The sequence below is a fragment of the Pleurodeles waltl genome, chromosome 9 (assembly GCF_031143425.1).
Source record: "Pleurodeles waltl isolate 20211129_DDA chromosome 9, aPleWal1.hap1.20221129, whole genome shotgun sequence".
In the NCBI taxonomy this organism is placed as follows: domain Eukaryota; kingdom Metazoa; phylum Chordata; class Amphibia; order Caudata; family Salamandridae; genus Pleurodeles; species Pleurodeles waltl.
Window position 1 is genome coordinate 389,095,293 of NC_090448.1, and position 18,373 is coordinate 389,113,665.

Below are 18,373 nucleotides of genomic sequence, written 5' to 3' on the forward strand. Positions count from 1 at the left end.
AGTAAGGGAAAACAGGGAAGAGAACTGCTCTAACTGCTCATAGCAGTACCATCTCTGATTTAGAGTCAGGGAGTCAGAGAGAACGACACCCTACACTGACCCATCACCTTCTTTGGCAGGGAGGAGGTCGGTGAGAGGTTCACTCTCCTCTTCCACACCCTCATCTGTGACCAGGAGCATACTGATCTCAGACCTCTTAAATTGAGGTTTGAGCCTGTTGTGATGGAGGACCCTTAGGGGGTGCCTAGGGGTCTTGAGGTCCACTAGGTAAGTGGCCTCTCCTTTACGCTCCTTGATCTGAAATGGGCCAGTCCAGCGGTCCTAGAGAGCCCTGGGCTCAACTGGCTCTATCACCCAACTCAACCAGAGGTGAGAACTCAACCAGAGTGGTCTTCTGGTCATACCACTCCTTCATCACCTCTTGACAAGGTTACTCTTGGCCTGCTTCCAGAAGCATTGGGTTTGGTTGCAGAGGGCCAGCATGTAGCTGACCACATTGTGGGGAGGTGTCTTGAGAGCTTTCTCCGAGCCCTCTTTAACAATGTTTAGAGGTCCCCTGACAGGGTGACCATAGAGAAGTTCAAAGGGACTGAACCCCACCCCTTTCTGGGGCACCTCCCTGAAAGCAAACAACAGGCATGGTAAGAGGACATCCCACTTACGCCTTATGGCTCCAGTCAGGCCATTAATCATGCCCTTCAGGGTCTTGTTGAATCTCTCAGCAAGCCCATTGGGTTGAGGATGATAAGGGGTGGTAAACCGGTGGGTCACCCCACACTCAACCCACATGGACTTCATGTACGCAGACATGAAGTTTGTGCCCCTGTCAGACACAACTTCCTTAGGGAATCCCACATGGGTAAATATTCCCAACAGGGCTCTGGTCACCACCGGTGCATTCACTGTTCTCAGAGGGATTGCCTCTGGATAGCGGGTGGCGTGGTCCACCAAAACCAGGATAAACCTGTTTCCTAAGGCAGTTTTGGGGTCCAAGGGACCAACAATGTCGATGCCCACCCTTTCAAACGGGGTGCCAACGACAGGGAGTGGGAGCAGGGGAGCTTTAAACTTTTGTCCTGTCTTCCCACTAGCCTGGCAGGTAGGGGAAGCTCTGCATAAATTATCTGAGGCATACCTCATTCTGGGCCAATGGAAGTGGGTGACAAGCCTGTTAAAGGTCTTGTCTTGGCCCAGATGTCCAGCCAGGGGAATGTCGTGAGCCAGACCCAGTAGGAAGGTCCGGTAACACTGGGAGACCACCAGCACACGTGCTGCCCCAGGACCTGGAACCTTAGGCTCACTGTAAAGGAGATCATTCTCCTAGTAAATATGGTGATGGGCAGAGGATTCACCTGCTGCTTGGGCTGTGGCCTTTTGCCTCAGACCCTCAAGGGTGGGGCATTCCTTCTGCGCCTTGCAGAATTCTGCCCTGGTTGGCCCGCCCTATACTTGCCAGCCAGCAAGTTCAGGTAGGTTACCCAGGTCAGCTATGTCCTTCCCAGTTGGCTCAGGGGCCTCCTTCTCCCCAGGGGCCCGTCCACCACCGTGGGAACATCTGAGGTGGGTTTTCCACGCCTTTTGCCCTTCCTCTTTGCAACTGTCTGGGCCATTGTTCCAGACGCCCTTGACTCCCTTCCCGGGCAGCCATGGACCGTGTGGTCATGCAGACCGACTCAGGCAAACCTAACATCTCCAGGTGGGATCTGAGGTCTACCTCTTTCCAGGCAGTATGCTCAAGATCATTGCCTAACAGACAATCTACCGGCATGTCAGGACTCACAGCTACTTTCAGAGTACCAGAGACCACCACCCACTCAAAGGGAACCAGAGCCACCAGTAGGTGACTTTCGCAATTGTCAGCGACTATGACCTGGTGGAATCTGCTCTGATGACACCAGCTGACTCTTGACAGTAGTCATACTGGCTCCTGTGTCATGCAGAGCCTCCATCCTTTGCCCATCAATGGTGACCCACTGCCTGTACTTGGAAGTATTTTCTGGCATTAAGGCTTTAGGCACCATCTCTCTTCTCCCAGGGACACTAGGGAAACAGCTGCTTGCTCCCCAAAGCTAACTGGGATTGTCTCCCCACCGAGCGCTACAATACCCAACCCAGGTGTCTGTCCAGTAGTGGACTATGCCCTCTTGGGACACTGGGAGTCGCCCTTAGAGTGTCCATGCTGGTAGCACTCTAAGCATTTGGAGATGAATTTCCCTAATGTTTTATCAAAATACCCGGGCTTCTTCCCAAACCTACAAGAGGAATAGTATCCATCCCCCCTTGGGAATTCTTTTGGGGGCCTTTTGTGAACTCCTTATCTTGTGGTTTTCTCCCCCCTCTTTCTTCTGTTGGGAACCCTGACTACCTTTGTGGGTATCCCCCCCAGATGCCTTCTTGGACACTCTGGTGCTAACCCAGAGGTCCACCTCCTCAGCAAGCTTCCTGGGGTCAGTTAGCCTACTATCTACCAAGTGCTGGCGCAACTCTTTAAAAGAAATATTGAGCATATGCTCTCTCAGAATCAAGTCATATAACCCTTTATAATCATCTACTTTGCTGCCCGCACCCATCCATCCATTGCCTTGTTGGAGAAATCATAACAATCCACCCAAGTTTGTGTTGAAAGTTTGGTGCTGTCCCTGAACCTCTGACGGTATCTCTCAGCGGTCAGTCCAAACTTGGCCAGTAAAGCAGCTTTCATGTGTGAGTAGTCATATCTATTCTGTGGAGCAAGTGTGAGAAGTGTGTCCCTCCCTAAGGATGGTTCATAAAGCCACATGGCCTCCCCCCAGTGCTCCTCAGGTGTCCCATGGGCCCTCAGTGCAACTTCATAGGCAGCCAACAACTTATCAATGTCATCTCCCACCACAAAACTTGGCACCACATTCTTGGATATACAAACCTGTTTGTCCCAAATCGGTCCTGCACGTATGCTGCCACCATCACTGATGCACTCAGACTGTCTAGCCTTGATCTCCAGCTCCTTGAGACTCAGTTCATGAGCCAACAACAGTTTTTTTTCTCAGCCAAGGCTTTCTCAGCTGCAGCTTCAGTTTTAATCTGTTTGGCTGCTGTTTCAGCCTCAACTCGCTTGGCTTCTCTCTCTGCTCTCCTTTCCTCCTGTTGAGCCTCAATTTTTAACTTTGCCTTCTGCAACTGAAACTCTCTCTCCTCTCTCCTTTCCCCTGCGTTCAGGAATTAATCAGAGACACTGCTCCCTGTTTTTGCAGGGGGCACAATTGCAACCCTAATCTCATCTAGTGAGGGCAAAAAATCCTCTGAGGGGCCATCCTCTAGACCCTCCTCCACAACATCCTCCTAAGCAAGGGCTTCTGCCCAGGCCCTCAGCACCCTTTGGAATTCCTCCTTCCTGGAGGCTTTCTGGGTAGGTACACCCATATCCCTGCAGAATGCCCTCAGCTGTTTAACAGTGTAGGTCTCCAGCATATCCATATCACAATCTTCCTCTCCTGCTTGAGACCCAGCTAGAGACATGTTGATTTGAGTATTTTAGTCAAAAATTGACAGAAAAAAACAAAATTGCAGAAAAGAGATAAAAATCAAGTTGACCTTCAACTGTAGGTAGGTAGTGAAATACTTAGCTACTGTATGTCACTGCACAAATACAAGTCCTACCCCACCGCTGCCACCAATGTTAAAAATGGGGTCTTTGGTTGGCAGTCAGGTTACCCCCTGTCCAAGCAAGGACCTTCACTCTAGTCAGGGTAAGTCACACACATTCCAAATTATCCTGTGCCCACCCTCTGGTAGCTTGGCACTTGAGCAGTCAGGCTTAACTTAGAAGGCAATGTGTAAAGTATGTGTGCAATAAATCATACAACAACACAATATAGCACCACAAAAATACACCACACACTGTTTAGAAAATATATATAATATTTATCTGGATATTTGCAGGTCAAAATGATCATAGATGCAATAAATGTAGAGATATCACTGAAAAGTGATATAAAGCGTCTTAAGTTTTTAAACACGAACAAAGTCTCTTTCAAGCACAAAGTACCTGGTTCGCATGAAAAATCTCTGTAAAGGGCCGCAGAGGAGGGGAAGCATGGAATCAAAGGGGTGTGCGTCGATTTCTCGGGCCGCTCACGGCGATGCGTTGTTTAGTTTCCACGGAGAGACAGCTCTGCGTCGATTTCTGGCGCTTGGTCATGGATCCTCTTTGGGATTGCGGGGTTTTCAGATGCCCCTGGGTCTGTGCGTGGAATCCTGGGCTTGCATGGCGAAGTCACAAGCGCTGCATCGTTCCGGTGGGCGATGCGTGGAAGTTTCTTCCGCACTGCAGGCGCTGTGCCGATTTCCCCTCTGGAAGTCAGGCTGCGTCGTCCCAGGTCGGCTGTGCGTCGATCCGGTGGGCCGTGCGTTGAAGTTCCGGTCACAGCGCAGGCGCCCCGTCGATCTTCTCCTTGCGAAGTTGCGCTGCGTCATTCCGGTTCGGCATGCAGTGATTTTTTCAGCGCGGGGCAGGCTGTGCGTCGGTTTTAGCAAGCTGTGCGTCAAATTTTCCCCGCACAGGGAGTCCAGTTGCAAGAGAGAAGTCTTTTTGGTCCTGAGACTTCAGGGAACAGGAGGCAAGCTCTATACAAGCCCTTGGAGAGCACTTCTTCACCACAGCCAGAGAGCAGCAACGCAGCAGGCCAACAGCAAGGCGGCAGTCCTTCACAGAAAGCAGTCAGGTGAGTCCTTTGGGCAGCCAGGCAGTTCTTCTTGGCAGGATGCAGGTTTTGGTTCCAATTATCTTCTCCAGGAAGTGTCTGAGTTGGAAGGGGCAGAGGCCCTGTTTATATACCCAAATGTGCCTTTGAAGTGGGGGAGACTTCAAAGAGTGGCTTAGAAGTGCACCGGGTTCCCTTTCAGTTCAATCCTGTCTGCCAGGGACCCAGTAAGAGGTGTGGCAATCCTTTGTGTGAGAGCAGGCCCTCCATCCTCCCAGCCCAGGAAGACCCATTCAAAATGCAGATGTATGCAAGTGAGGCTGAGTATCATGTGTTTGGGGTGTGTTAGAGTGAATGCACAAGGAGCTGTCAACTAAACCCAGCCAGACGTGGATTGTAAGGCACAGAAAGACTTAAGTGCGGAGAAATGCTCACATTCTAAAAGTGGCATTTCTAAAATAGTAATATTAAATCTAACTTCACCAGTCAGCAGGATTTTATATCACCATTCTGGCCATACTAAATATGACCTTCCTACTTCTTTCAGATCAGCAGCTACCATTCAAACAATGTATGAAGGCAGCCCCAATGTTAGCCTATGAAAGGAGCAGGCCTCACAGCAGTGTAAAAAGGAATTTGGGAGTTTTACACTACCAGGACATGTAAACTACATAGGTACATGTCCTGCCTTTTGCCTACATAGCACCCTGCCCTGTGGGTTATCTAGGGCATACCTTAGGGGTGTCTTATATGTAGAAAAAGGGGATTTTTAGGCTTGGCAAGTAATTTTAAATGCCAAGTCGAATTGGCAGTGAAACTGCACACACAGGCCTTGCAATGGCAGGCCTGAGACAAGATTAAGGGGCTACTTAAGTGGGTGGCACAACCAGTGCTGCTGGCCCACTAGTAGCATTTAATCTACAGGCCCAGGGCACATATAGTGCACACTACTAGGGACTTAAAAGTAAATTAAATAGTCAAATTGGGTATGATCCAATGTTACCATGTTTAAAGGGTTGAGAGCATATGCACTTTAGCACTGGTTAGCAGTGGTAAAGTGTGCAAACCAGCAAAAACAGCATCCAAAAAGTGGAGGGAGGCAGGCAAAAAGTTAGGGGTGACCATCCTAAGGCTGTCAGGTTTAACAGTTAGGTTATGGAAACCTTTTATTTTTGTGTCCAGGGCCTCAATCTCCTTAATAACAGCTTCTTCAAAAACTCTGACTTCCGGGGGGTATAGTAGTGGGAGGAGGGAAAAAAGGATTTCTTCTGCAGTGGAGTATATTCCGTGTCTTTCTCGTGTTCTTCCTTATCCTGAAAAAAGACTTTGACTCAGATCTTCCTGGACAACTCTGCCAATTCTGTTCTCAACTTGAGCTTGTCCAGCCCAGGGGATGGAACAAACCCCAATCCTTTGTTCAGGACTGTGATCTCATCTTCTGTCAGGATATCATTAGTTAGATTTACTATTGCATCTACGGTCCGCTCGGGCCCGGCTGGGGTTCCCTTGTTTTGCTCCTGGTTTGCATCCCATTTCCCTCTGGAGATCCCCAACGTATTTACTTGTCTCCCTACATGCCTGTGCATGAGATACTCCTTGTGGTCATTGATTTCCCTGTTGATTTCTTCCAATCTTTTTTTTTTAATACATTTATCACCTATATTCGTAATTTTGCATATCATCCATGTGTGTCAATATCTACGGTAATAAATAAAAAATTTAAAACAGAATGTAGCAGTATAGGCCAAGTTATTTTGCCAATCTTGCATATATTGACTACACTTGCAGTGCCACCTAGTGGTGACCTCAAAATCATTGACCAGCATTGTAAAGGGTTTCACAAACACTCCACTATACACATCCAATATGGCATAAGCCTTTAACACTCTCATTGAACAGCTATATCAAACAAGTTTTTTTTAAAACAAAACATATTCAAGTTTATTTTACTTCTTATTTGGACGTGCTAATTAAATTTGTTCCAGAGCATTTTGGATGGGCATGCCCATCTTAAGGAGTCCTTAAATCTACAACACATCCCATACATTTTAAACAGGAATGGAAATTGTCTAAAGCTATATTTTATGTATACTTACATCCACCAAATCAAAATGTTAATGTACAATGCTTGCTTCAATGACTGTCTGAGAACAGCCACTGTTTCTGTCCCTTCACATGCCCCAAACATGTATTTTGATTGAAAGTTTGTAGCCATGTTGGAATAATCTCTCTGTGTTGGACAACTTGCTGGTAGAGCTCAACTGGTACCTTCTGTGGTGGAGGCATTTTTTAATCAATGAACCATCAGCATCTCTCCCTCCTTGCGCTTCTCTATCAATCAGTTCTGCACTTCTCCCTGGAGGAGCATCACCTGTCTAAGCACAGTCTGATATGATCCAACTCAAAGCTGCCCTTTCTGAAGGTAAGATGTGGGCGCTGCTGGGCGATACTCTACTGTTCTCAACTGCGAAGCTGTTCTCAGTGAACGGTCTCTTCAAGGCCATTGTGCTCCTACATTTTCCTTGTCTATTTGAGCAGTACCTGGGCTATTGGTAGAAGCAGGTCTTCCTGGTGCTGAGGAGACCTGATTATGACTTCCTGCAAGGCTGTGACACTTGTAAATTGATGTACAAACATACAGATTATGCTACATGGTCTAAGGCAGAGGTCTTCAAACTGGGGGTGGGCATTAAAAAGTTTGGAGACCACTGGTCTAAGGTGTGAGGATTGCAGTCCACAAGAGAGGGTGGTCATGGATGCATAACTATGTGGGTGGGGTGTGTACACCTCTCAGAGCAGGAGCCCTTGGTACAGGTACGCTGATCAGAGGCAAAGATGTACCTTCAAAGCAGAATACAGTAGCTCACAGCTCTCAGTTTGGCACTCAGACCTTCCCTTCTACTGCTTAGTTCAACTTTGGGTCTTGAGAAAGAGTGACACAACGACAGCCATGTTCTAATAAAGGAAATAAGGATTGACACTGACCACTGTGTTTGGAAATTGAAGCTCTCTGACCTTGGGTTCTTCATATGAGCATTACATCTCCTAGAGACGAAAACGCAAAAATGTATGACATTAGCTGTGAGACTTGAGAAGGGCAGAGTTGGAAGTAGCATCTGGACCTGGTTTTACAGAAAGTCCCCTTTAGAAGAGGAATTACAAGTCCACCAAGAGCCCAGTAGCACTGGTTGTGACCAGACAAGTGTGGACCCTCGTCTTCTTCATCTTGTGGTAGCTCCTCCTGCCAGCTGCCCAGCAGGATGCTGAAGCACATTCTTCATCACAATCAAGCCTCCTTTGATTTGATAGCTTAGCTCCCGAAGGCCTAACCTTTATCAGTATTATGTAGGTCATGTACAAACATTGTGATGTACAGGAGATCTTCTTATTACTATTCAAAATGGTAGTGAATGCTTGCTTTTTGGGTAGCAATTTTCATCCTCTAATGTTAGTCGGAAGCCAGAGCTCCTCAATGTTTAAATCTGGCAAATTCAGGTCTCTAGATTACATGTAGGTAACCACACCCTGTGAACAATAACAACGATCCATCCCAGCCGTCTTCTCAAGAATGTGGGTTTCCATGATTTTCTAAAATGTGTTCCCTGGGATTTTCTTCTGCTTTGAAGGCGAGCCACATTTAAGCATTTCCAAGTTGGCAGATGTTCCCTTTATGTCCATACATTAATGCCACTACTATTTCTTCAGTTGCCTTTTTAATTAGCATCAGCTTACAGGATGATTATAATGTATGTGTTGGATGATCCGTATACCAATTTACCTGTTCCTTTTAAAGTGGCCCTTCATTATAGTCCTTTTTCCCCAAGATCACTTCTGATTTCTCTGTCAACCATGCTGTCAACATGTCAGTCCTCTTTTAGCATCTATGCTTTCCGGGTGGTTGATCCCTGCAAACTCTTATCTTATGTGAAGGCAAGCCCTGGACTGTTGTTTGTCTGAAAGAAGCAACAGGTGGGATTTTCTGAAGTGTATGCAGCAGCAGTCCAAAGCTAAGCAGCACAAGTGTCTTGCCATTAGAAATTGTGTCCATGAACGTCAATTCATCAAAAAGCCAGGGATAGCGGAAGCAACATTATTGGCTATGACTGGAATAAAAAGTACTAAGAGAAAACTGAGTGCAGATCCAACTGAAGTCCATAAGTATGAGCTGTCACTGTGTTTCAGGCACTGACTTTGCCACATCTGAGGCTAGGGGTCGCAAAGGCAGTGCCAGGGGTCGCAAGGGGCAAGCCAGGGGTTCACAGCTGCAACCCGTAAATGGAGTCCATGAGTGTGTCCTCAAAAAAGAAATCAATCTTTTCCTGGTTGGAAGGTGCTCTCCCAATCAGAATAGAGCAGTGGCGGCAACTTTCTAGGGTATGGCTTCTATGGCACTGATTTGCGAGGTGGCCTCTTTGAAGTCCACTCATGCCCTCTGTAATTACTAGGGATCAGATGCTTCTTCGGTGATGCCAGAATCCCTGAAGAGGGTGCGCCCCAGAAATACTTCACCTTATTCTGGCCAGTGCTTAGTAGACTACTTTAATCTTGTGAATTTGGAAAAGATCCCATGCTGTAAAACTGGTGTTACAGGTGAGTAACTTTTGCATTGCAAGTGACTCGCTGTTCTATAGTGAATGAGGGGTGAGGCTTCTCAGACTTCCCACTGCACACCTTTAATACCAGAACAGAGGACCCTGTTGGGATCCGAGGATTCACAGCACATTACCTAGCCCTGAAGGGTGCGGCGCCCAGAGCGTGGGATGCATAAAGGAAGTGGCCGTAGCACAGGCAGGAGACAAAGGGCGGGGGTTGTGTTATCGGGAAAATATCTAACTAGCAAGATTTGTTTTCTAAGGGAGGGGCGCGTCTCAGCTGTGAGGACATTTTATAACGACATGATTTTATGTAACAGGAAGTACTCCCACCAGAAGGGGCACAGTGTGACTGGGGAAATGTTTTCTTATCAGAGGAATGTTCTGTTACGGGAATTATTTCTACCGGGGGGTGCGGGGCGGGGGGGGGGGCGCAGATGGCACCTCCTCTTTAAAGGCAAAGGCCGTGCCCTGATCGGGTAAGTAAAAATACTCAGCAGGGATCAAACACACAGTCAAGGGCGCTACTGGGAATAAATGTAGCGTGGCCCGCCACGGAGTCGGATGCACAGCTGGCGCTAGACTGCGCCACGGCGCTCGACGGATGTCAGCCACCGGAAGAGCTACCGTGGTACAAAGAGAAGAGACGTGCCTGGTGTGGCACAGCGAGTCAGTGGTAAAGCCAATGCAAACATTGATGAGGGCACAGTGACTGGAAATTTTAATTCCTTGCCCTGTGCTTCCAGTGTGGCAGATTCCACGTGAAGAGCTGAACACCTTCCGCCCACCACAGGCCGGTATTTGGCCCTCCTCCAGGGCCGTAGCTGGGTCAACAACACGAGGGGGAGGGAGAGCTTCAGATTTTCCGACCATCAGGCTGGCATATTAAGGTTAAATACATAGGACAAGCAGGATGCATTTGGGGGGGGGGGGGGGGGGGGCAATGAAAAGCGAGAGGAATGTGGAGTGGTGGGGTTGTAAGTGAGGAAAACACAATATTTTGTAAAATAACCAGTATTTTGTAAGACATTCAAACCTGAGCGGGGGAGAGTGTGTGTGTGCATTCTTGTCTGAACGTATGTAAAAATGTTTGGTCAAATCCGGCAGACATGTCACCATATACGCCCCTGCCCACCTTGCCTGCGGCCCCGTTGCAGCTTACCTTCAACCAAAGCGCCGACCCCCAGGAAAACATCAGGCAAATCATTTTTTGGACATTGAAGGGTCAACAGTACCCTCTGGTTTCATTTTTTGCAGCTTTAACGATTGCATTTTAACACCTGACAGTCGTCATCTTTCTATTCACTGCCACTAACATAGGTGACGTGAACGAGAGGCGCGTGCATTGATCTGCAAAAAGAACTAATGTATCACGTGTCTCCCTTCCACTGGAAACGTGTCAGTGAATAGCAAGGAAGGGGAAATATGGCAGCTGCCAAGTGTTAACATTCATCTGTTGAAGATGAAAAAAGTAATGAAAGTTATTTGGAAAAAATAAAATAACTGAATGATTCTGTGATTTTTGCATATTGGAACATTTATAGTTCAAAAAACACGTTGGCTGGAAATGTAACAACTATTGTGTCCCCCTTCTGAGTCTCGGAATATCTGATTTTGGGTGGATACTAGGGTTTCCATGCAAATCAGTAGTTGAAAACTTGCAGTGTTTCTGCACTTGGCTTTTTACAGGGACACACTGTGGCACTGATAATTTGGTGGACTGTGTATGTGGGAAACGGCACAGAATTTGGTATCAACCTACTGAATGCAGTGTGAAAGCACATATTTCTAAAGTAAACTCCCATTCTTTTATGGAAGACTTTCGAATGGTGCAGTAATTTTGCATCCCAGAATTACCCTTCTCTGCATTATCCCTGTCTCCGAGTGCGGGATTACCGATGTGGTGATCCCCTTGAGACTCAAGTCTTCACCACTGCCATCTCTGAATTTACCCCTACTCCATTCCTCCCACTTTCACCTTCATTGTCAGTCCCTTCTCACCTTCCACTTCACCCCACGTCTTCAACCCTACCTTGGCATGAGCACCACATCAACTCACCCTACATCAAATTTAACCCACCAGCTTGCTTTTCACCTCTCTTTACCTTGCCTTTAACCCCATTGTATCTTGCTTTCAAACCTAGCTCCCTCTACCTCACTTTCAAACCAGATCTCTCAAGAAGGCACCACCTTGCCCCTGCCCTCATCACACCTGACATTAAGTTCTACCTCACTTTGCTTACAACCGTACACGCCTCAATTGTAATCCACCCTTTCCTTGCTCTTAACGCTACTGCATTTCTTCACCTTCAACTCGACCCCTCTTTGCTATCAATCACCAGTGCTTCTTCAACTCCAACAACACCTGGTCTTCCAACAACACCCCACTTTCAACCATCTCTCACTCAAGCCAGCACTACCTCGCCTGCAACCTGCAAGCTTTACTTCAAAAGTTGTACTGGCTCTTTTGTGGTCAATGCCTCTGGATCCACCTTACAGATTTGCTGTCGGGGGCGGCTATGGAGTTTGTTTTAAAGGGGCGTTCTGCCTCGCTCCAAAAAAGCAAGTGTTAGCATTAGCTCATATACATATTATGCTTTCTGCTGGGAAATTATGAGAGTTTTGCCTTATGCCCAAGGAGGATGTGCTCCTTTGATAGCACAGGGGTAATGGCACTCTGGGGAGAACTGTATGTCGCTGGCCCCATGGCTTCCTGTGCAGCAGGATCTCTGGTTTCCTCATGATATATACATAAAGATGAAAGGAAAATATTTCCCACTACATTTTTAGGTCTGGCGTTAGCCAAGACATTTTTATTTTACTAAAATTATATGTGTAATATACTTACTTACCTGGGCTTTCAGCCAGCTCTCTGCGCCCATTGTTTTGTTATTGTGTCATTCACATTTTTCTTCCTCCCACTACAGCATACAGCATAAGGCAGTGAGTCAGCCTATTTCAGCCACTGTCTAAGGTCAGTGTGAGGGACTCCATTCTTCCCTTTCTCAAGGAGCACGTTCACACACAAGTTAGTTCCCCTATGTGCCAGGGACTACTATGTCAAAGTGTGATTTTTGAGACTAAAAAAATATATTTTTGCTTTTAACTGTTTTTTTGTTGTTTGTTTTTAGATTAAGGAGGGGCCAGCAGCTCCTCTAACAATATCATTTTGCATGAATCAAGACAAAACAGGCATTTGCAAACAGGGTAGGACTGGGATGAAAAACAGGCCCGGGAACGAAAGTCAAAATGGCCCCCAACAGTGAATTAGAAAGCTGAGAAAGTGGCCCATGTTTGCAAATGGGGGATGTACATTTTTTAACTTGTTTGGCATGCTGTGTAAGTGTTTTGCAAAGTGTGGAAGACCGCCTGGATTTGAGCTTGATGCAGGCAATGCTCATTTTAATATCCAGGAAATCAACAGTAAAACCCAGACCAGTAGCCCATAAAACAGACCGACAAGCACCCAAAAAAGACCGACCCACGCACTGACCTGTCAGATCAGCCCATCGGACACTGCCTGATTCCCCTATAGGCCAGTCCGAAAGCTGTTGACAAAGAAAAAAGGCTTTTGACTTTGCTGATGCTTGTTTCAATTTGTCTTTTTCTACTGTAGTGGTGACATGTTAAACCTAAGGAATCTTTTATTTGGTGATGTCACGTTCCTCCGTTGGGCATTATACAGAACGCCACCAAGTATCTAGTCGGTGTTCCTGGAGTTGCCAGTAATGCTGCTCATAGCTTTTTTCTTTTACAAACGTCGTTATTCCAGCTACAAGCTTCACCTTTTATGTGCATTTTTTGTTTACACTGTGTACCGAACAATCATCTATAATGCCCCCGACAATACCCCTCTTCTAATTAAATACATTTTAATGATATAATTGTAATTTGTTATTTACTGTAGAACACAGTTCCACCTACCCGCAGGCCGCACTCCACTTCAGTGGGTTCAAGCCTGTGCGGGGGGTCAGTGTCAGAGGTGAGGAGAATGACTAACAGTGTCAGGGGCGAGTACGCCAGGGTGCCAGGGGAGATTGGCGCAGATGGCCAGGGGTGTGGGTTTCCACAGAATCAGTGCCAGGATCTTCCGGGGTAACGTCAGTCACTAGGTTTAGGGACATCAGGAGGTAAATGCCATTGTTGAGGGGCAAAAGCCAGTGATGGTGCCACAGGGAGTTGTTGCCAGATGTGAGAGACACTGAAAGTCAATGCCAGCTGAGATCATCGGGCACCAGGATGGGGGGCGCATGGGGGCAGTGCCGTGCGCCGGGGACACGAGGAAGCTAGGTCTATGGAAAGGACCCAGAGTCAGTGCCAGGGTAAGCGAGGACCTGGCGGCAAGTGCCAGGAATAAGGGAGCCCTGTAGCCACTGCCCGGGTCAGGGTGCAGGCAAGAATTTTATTTTCATATCTACTCGATACTGATCAGTGAGCTTTGATAGTTTTATTTAACATTTGCAAAGGAAATTGCCGGGCTTGCAATAAATACTACACCTCGCACTCCTCCCCCCTGAAGCACAAAATTAGTGGAGGTGGGGGCATGGTTGACTTTTGGCACGGGCGAGGTGGTCCCACGCCCAGGGCGCCAGTCTTCAGAGGGGCGCACATAGCTCTCTGCATTTAAGTCCTGCAGACAGCAGCGTCTCTTAATTTCATTCCAATGGTTCAGACTAAACTGCTTTTCGTTTTTTTTTTAACTCACCGTAGGTGCCAGATTGCACCCCATTAGCCCCCTTCCTCCCCCCCCCCCCCAATCTCCCTCTCATCCCTTGCGGGACCACAAACACTTCCGTTCGCACCACCCACAACATGGCACCAGTGCTGTCGTTTCAAACTTGTTAATGCAGCGCCCCCACCCCCGTGGGAAAAAAATAAATCATTGCCCCCCCTCAGAATTTTTCATAACTATTCTAATAAGATGTTTAACAATGTCTCGACTTATTTTAACATTACAGTTAAGTTCTGTTACCTTTTTAAATACGCAATAAACATTTTTCTACTTAAAACAAAGCAAAATTATCTGCATAATCCTTCTTTTGGCCTGAGCCTGGCGCCACCCCTGAGATAACTTGAGGCCCCCTAGGGGGGACCTTCCCCCAGTTTGAAGACCCCTGCACTAGAGTGATCAAGCCGAGAAGTTTGTGCTCAGAGGCCCTTTGATGTGTGACTGACCTGTGAACACAGACGTGGCCACTGGTACCTAATTGTATTCACCAGGGGGACGACTCTGGGTGGGAGGCTGAGGGGTCCCACACACAGTTGTTTATGCGTGATAATTGCTGCTGATGAGAATTTCTCCTCGCCACAGACATTTTCTACCAGGGAGGGTTTGGGGGCTGTTGGTCTCCAAAACAAGAAGGGCCTGTGATCCGCATGAAATACGTCGAATTCCTGCTCATACAAACTCCCTTTGTTGAGGTTTCATGCCCAGCCTCTCACCCTCTTGAGTTACTGAGCTTGGCACAGCTGAAGAATGCTGGGCCCAGAGCTAGCAGCAGGAAGGCTACAGGCTGGGATTGATGTGAGCTGGCAGAGGGGTACGTGGTCCCAGGGCTGGCAGAGCAAGGGGTGCTACGGGCCAGGCTTTAATTGGGGCGGGTATGATGGGGCAGGAATCAGAGCTCTGGAACTGAGGCTGAAGGGAGTGCACGTTTCTCACAGTGCCTGCCAATGGTTCATAAAGATATTCCGGCTGCATGCACATACCTTCCTTGGCCTCTCTCCAGAGCGCACAGAGCGGTGGCCATATTATGTGCCAATTGTTAATTATGATTCTATAGGAAAGATTGTGAAAGGGGTATACAGCTTCCCGAAAGTGCCAACAAATGCAGTGCTTACAGGTGAGTTGAGTGGGTTGTGTGTGCAAGGGTAATAATGCAAGGAAATATATGCAGAAGGACAGAGGGAAAAGTAAGTGATGAAGAGGAAGGGGAGCTTTTAGAGATGCAAATGGGGGATTTCAGAAAGACGTGTGGAGAAAAAGGTCTTGTCTTACAGAGTGAGGGATTGCAGAAGAGTGTAGTGTGAAGAGAACTGCCCTCCCACCGACTTCAGTCATTTTTAATTCAGTTTCATATTAGAATTATAACTAGCAAAGCCAATAAGCATTGCTTATTCTAGATGTGTTTGTTGTATGTCTGCATGCAGTAACAGAAATCTCCTAGAGTATCACCACATATTTACAATGGGTGACTCGAACCGTCAAACATGTGTTTTAGGTCTGCATGTTCTAAGCCACACTTTTCTGTACACCCACAACTCTTAGAAAGGACTCTTATTATACCTCTCTTTGCCATACGCCTCCTAGAGGCACCCTGCCTTTTTCATCCCACTTAAAGCACTGGCTACAGGTCAAGATTTAGGTAAGTTAACACACCTATGTATTTGTATTGTATTGTATTGTATGGGTTGCTGCAAGTCATCCTGGTGTTGCATTGACTGAGCTGCATTGGGTCCCACCACTGGACTAGTAGAGGTTGCTGAAATGCATCTTTGTGGTGCATTCAGGAGGTTGCTGCAGGCCATCCTTATGGTGCACTGTCTGAGTGTCATTTGGTCCCACCACTGGATTAGTAGATTGTTCTCAAAGGCATCTTTGTGGTGCATTGTGGAGGTTGCTGCAGGCCATCGTTGTGGTGCACTGCTGTCTGAGCGCCATTGGGTCCCACTACTGGCCTAGCAGAGGTTGCTGTAGGTCACCCTTGCGGTGCATTGACTGAGCTGCATTGGGTCCCACTTCTGGACTTGTAGAGGTTGATAAAAGGCATCTTTGTGGTGCATTGCAGACGTTGGTGCAGGGCATCCTTGTGGTGCATTGCCTGAGGTGCATTGGGTCCCACTACTGGACTAGTAGAGGTTGCTGCAGGTCATCCTTGTGGTGCATTGGCTGAGCTTCACATGGGTCCCAGGACGTCAAAAGCAGAGGCCCTTACAGGTCATCCCTGTTGTGCATTGGCTGCTTTTCACGACACTTCTTTGCAGTTTTGTGGTACTACATGTTCTCCCTTCTGTACCAGGTTCCTAGATACCAGAACTGTAATTGTGAGACAGGAAAATATACAATATATAACACAATAAATAATACTATACATTGCAGGATAAAACATTCAACATAGTCCTACTTCCAGTAAGATGCATTGATTTTAAAAGAAATATTTCTTTAATGCACACTTGGGTAGGTACAACAGTTGAAAGAGAAGTCTTTTTTACAATGTTTCAAAAGTTAGGGTCAGAGCGGGTATTGCACAAAAATAGGCGTTACTGGTTGTTGAAATGAAACGTGCAGTGTTATATTTTTTGCCAAGACCCACAGAGACTCTGATCAGTGGCTTTGTGAAGCACATTCCTGAATGCTGCATAGGTTGACACAAAGGGCCTGATTCTAACTTTGGAGGACAGTGTTAAACCGTCCCAAAAGTGGCGGATATACCACCTACCGTATTACGAGTCCATTATATCCTATGGAACTCGTAATACAGTAGGTGGTATATCCGCCACTTTTGGGACGGTTTAACACCGTCCTCCAAAGTTAGAATCAGGCCCAAAATGTATTTTAAATGTAGCACAGAGTGCAACAAAGTTCCTTTAAATGTCCTGTGAAGTGCAACAAAGATTCTTTAAATGTTGCAGCCGCCAGAAAGTCTAAGCTTTAAAAGGGCAGCCTATTGGTTTTGCCAAGGCATGGCATCAGCACATGAACATGTGTCAAGACGTATGTGCGTGCACAGCCAGCAATCCTGGAACGTATATCCTATTAAAGGAAGCCCATTCCAAAATGGCCACAAGTATGCCATTTTAATGTACCATTCTCTCATGGTAAATTGCGATCTTAGAGCAGTAAACTAAAATAATTAAAATGTTACAATAAGAAAACATAAGTGAATGCGGTATGCAAAAAAAGACGTGAGCAGCTCAGTATTACTTGGCAGTTGCCCTTCCATTAAACAAAAATTATAAAGTGCATACATAAAAAAATATATATACAAAACCGCAAACCAGCGAGGTTGTGAGCAGAGGGTGGTAGGGAAGTGTGGTAATTATCAGAGGACTGTGAAATGATGCCCAAAGGCGTGTGGAGCTACGAAGTAAATAAGCATTGACAAAGCCAATAGGTCTCGCCTATGCAATTTTGTTTTAGCCATGTTGTACGCCACTGTTGCTGCTGTTCAGTATGGCTAAAAAAGTAGTGGTGTGGTGTGGGGTGGGCTAGATTTCAGTGGGGTAGATTGGAATAGGGTACACTGGGGAAGAGAAGAGTGAGGTACATTGGCGTAGAGGCGTAGAGGGGAGTGGGAGTAGAGTGAGGTAGAATGGAGTGGGGTAGATTAGAGGGTGAGAGTTGGGTAGATTAGTATGGCAGATAGGAGTGGATTATCTTGAATTGGGGTGGAGTGGGGTAGATTGGATTGGAATGGGTAGATTGTACTGACATATATTGGGGTAGACTGGAGTGGAGTGGGGATCAGGAAGAGTGGATTGGGGCAGAGTGGAGTGGGGTAGATGAGAGTGGGGTAGGTTAGAGTAGGGTAGATTAGAGTGGAGTGGGGTAGATTGGATTGGGGTAGATTAAAGGGGGTAGATTAGAGTGGCGTGGGATAGACTAGATTGGAGTAGATTAGAGTGGTGTAGATTGGAGTAGAGTGGGGTAAATCAGAGTGGAGTGGGGTCGTTTGGAGTGAGATGAATAGGAGTGTTGTAGATTGTGGTAAATTTGAGTGGGGTGGGGTAAATTAAGTGGAGTAGGTTGGAGTGGAGTTGGATAGAATGCTGTTGGAAAGATTGGGATGGGGTGGGTTGGATTGGGTTCGGTAGATTGGAGTGGAGTGAAGTAGACTGGAATGGAGTACATTAGGGTAGATTGGACTGTGAGTTGGGGTGGAGTGGGGTAAGGTAGACTGAAGTGGGGTGAAGTGGGGATGGATCTGGGTGAAGTGGGTTAGATTGGGGGATGGATCTGGGTGAAGTTGGTTAGAATAGGCTGGAGTGGGGTAAATTTGAGTGGCGTGTGGTAGTGTGGGGTGGGGTAGATTGGGTAGAGTAAAATGGAGTGTGGTAGATTGGAAAACGTGGAGTGGGGTAGATTGGGTGGACTGAGTGGGG

At 47.0% G+C, this 18,373-nt stretch overlaps 1 protein-coding gene and 1 long non-coding RNA gene across 4 annotated transcripts in view; one reads left to right on the forward strand and one right to left on the reverse strand.

The window, feature by feature from the left end:
• The window catches only part of LOC138259367 (uncharacterized), a 161,208-nt gene that overhangs the window by 133,184 nt on the left and 9,651 nt on the right, over window positions 1–18,373 (reverse strand). The window lies entirely within an intron of this gene.
• The window catches only part of EML3 (EMAP like 3), a 293,640-nt gene that overhangs the window by 19,065 nt on the left and 256,202 nt on the right, over window positions 1–18,373 (forward strand). Inside the window, exon 1 of one of the 3 annotated variants that reach the window (XM_069207044.1) lies at window positions 9,806–9,947. The exons of the other annotated variants lie outside the window; for them this stretch is intronic. The gene's annotated coding sequence lies outside the window, so the exon portion shown is untranslated. Of the gene's footprint in view, window positions 1–9,805; window positions 9,948–18,373 lie in introns of those variants that run through there. 3 annotated transcript variants of the gene reach the window in all.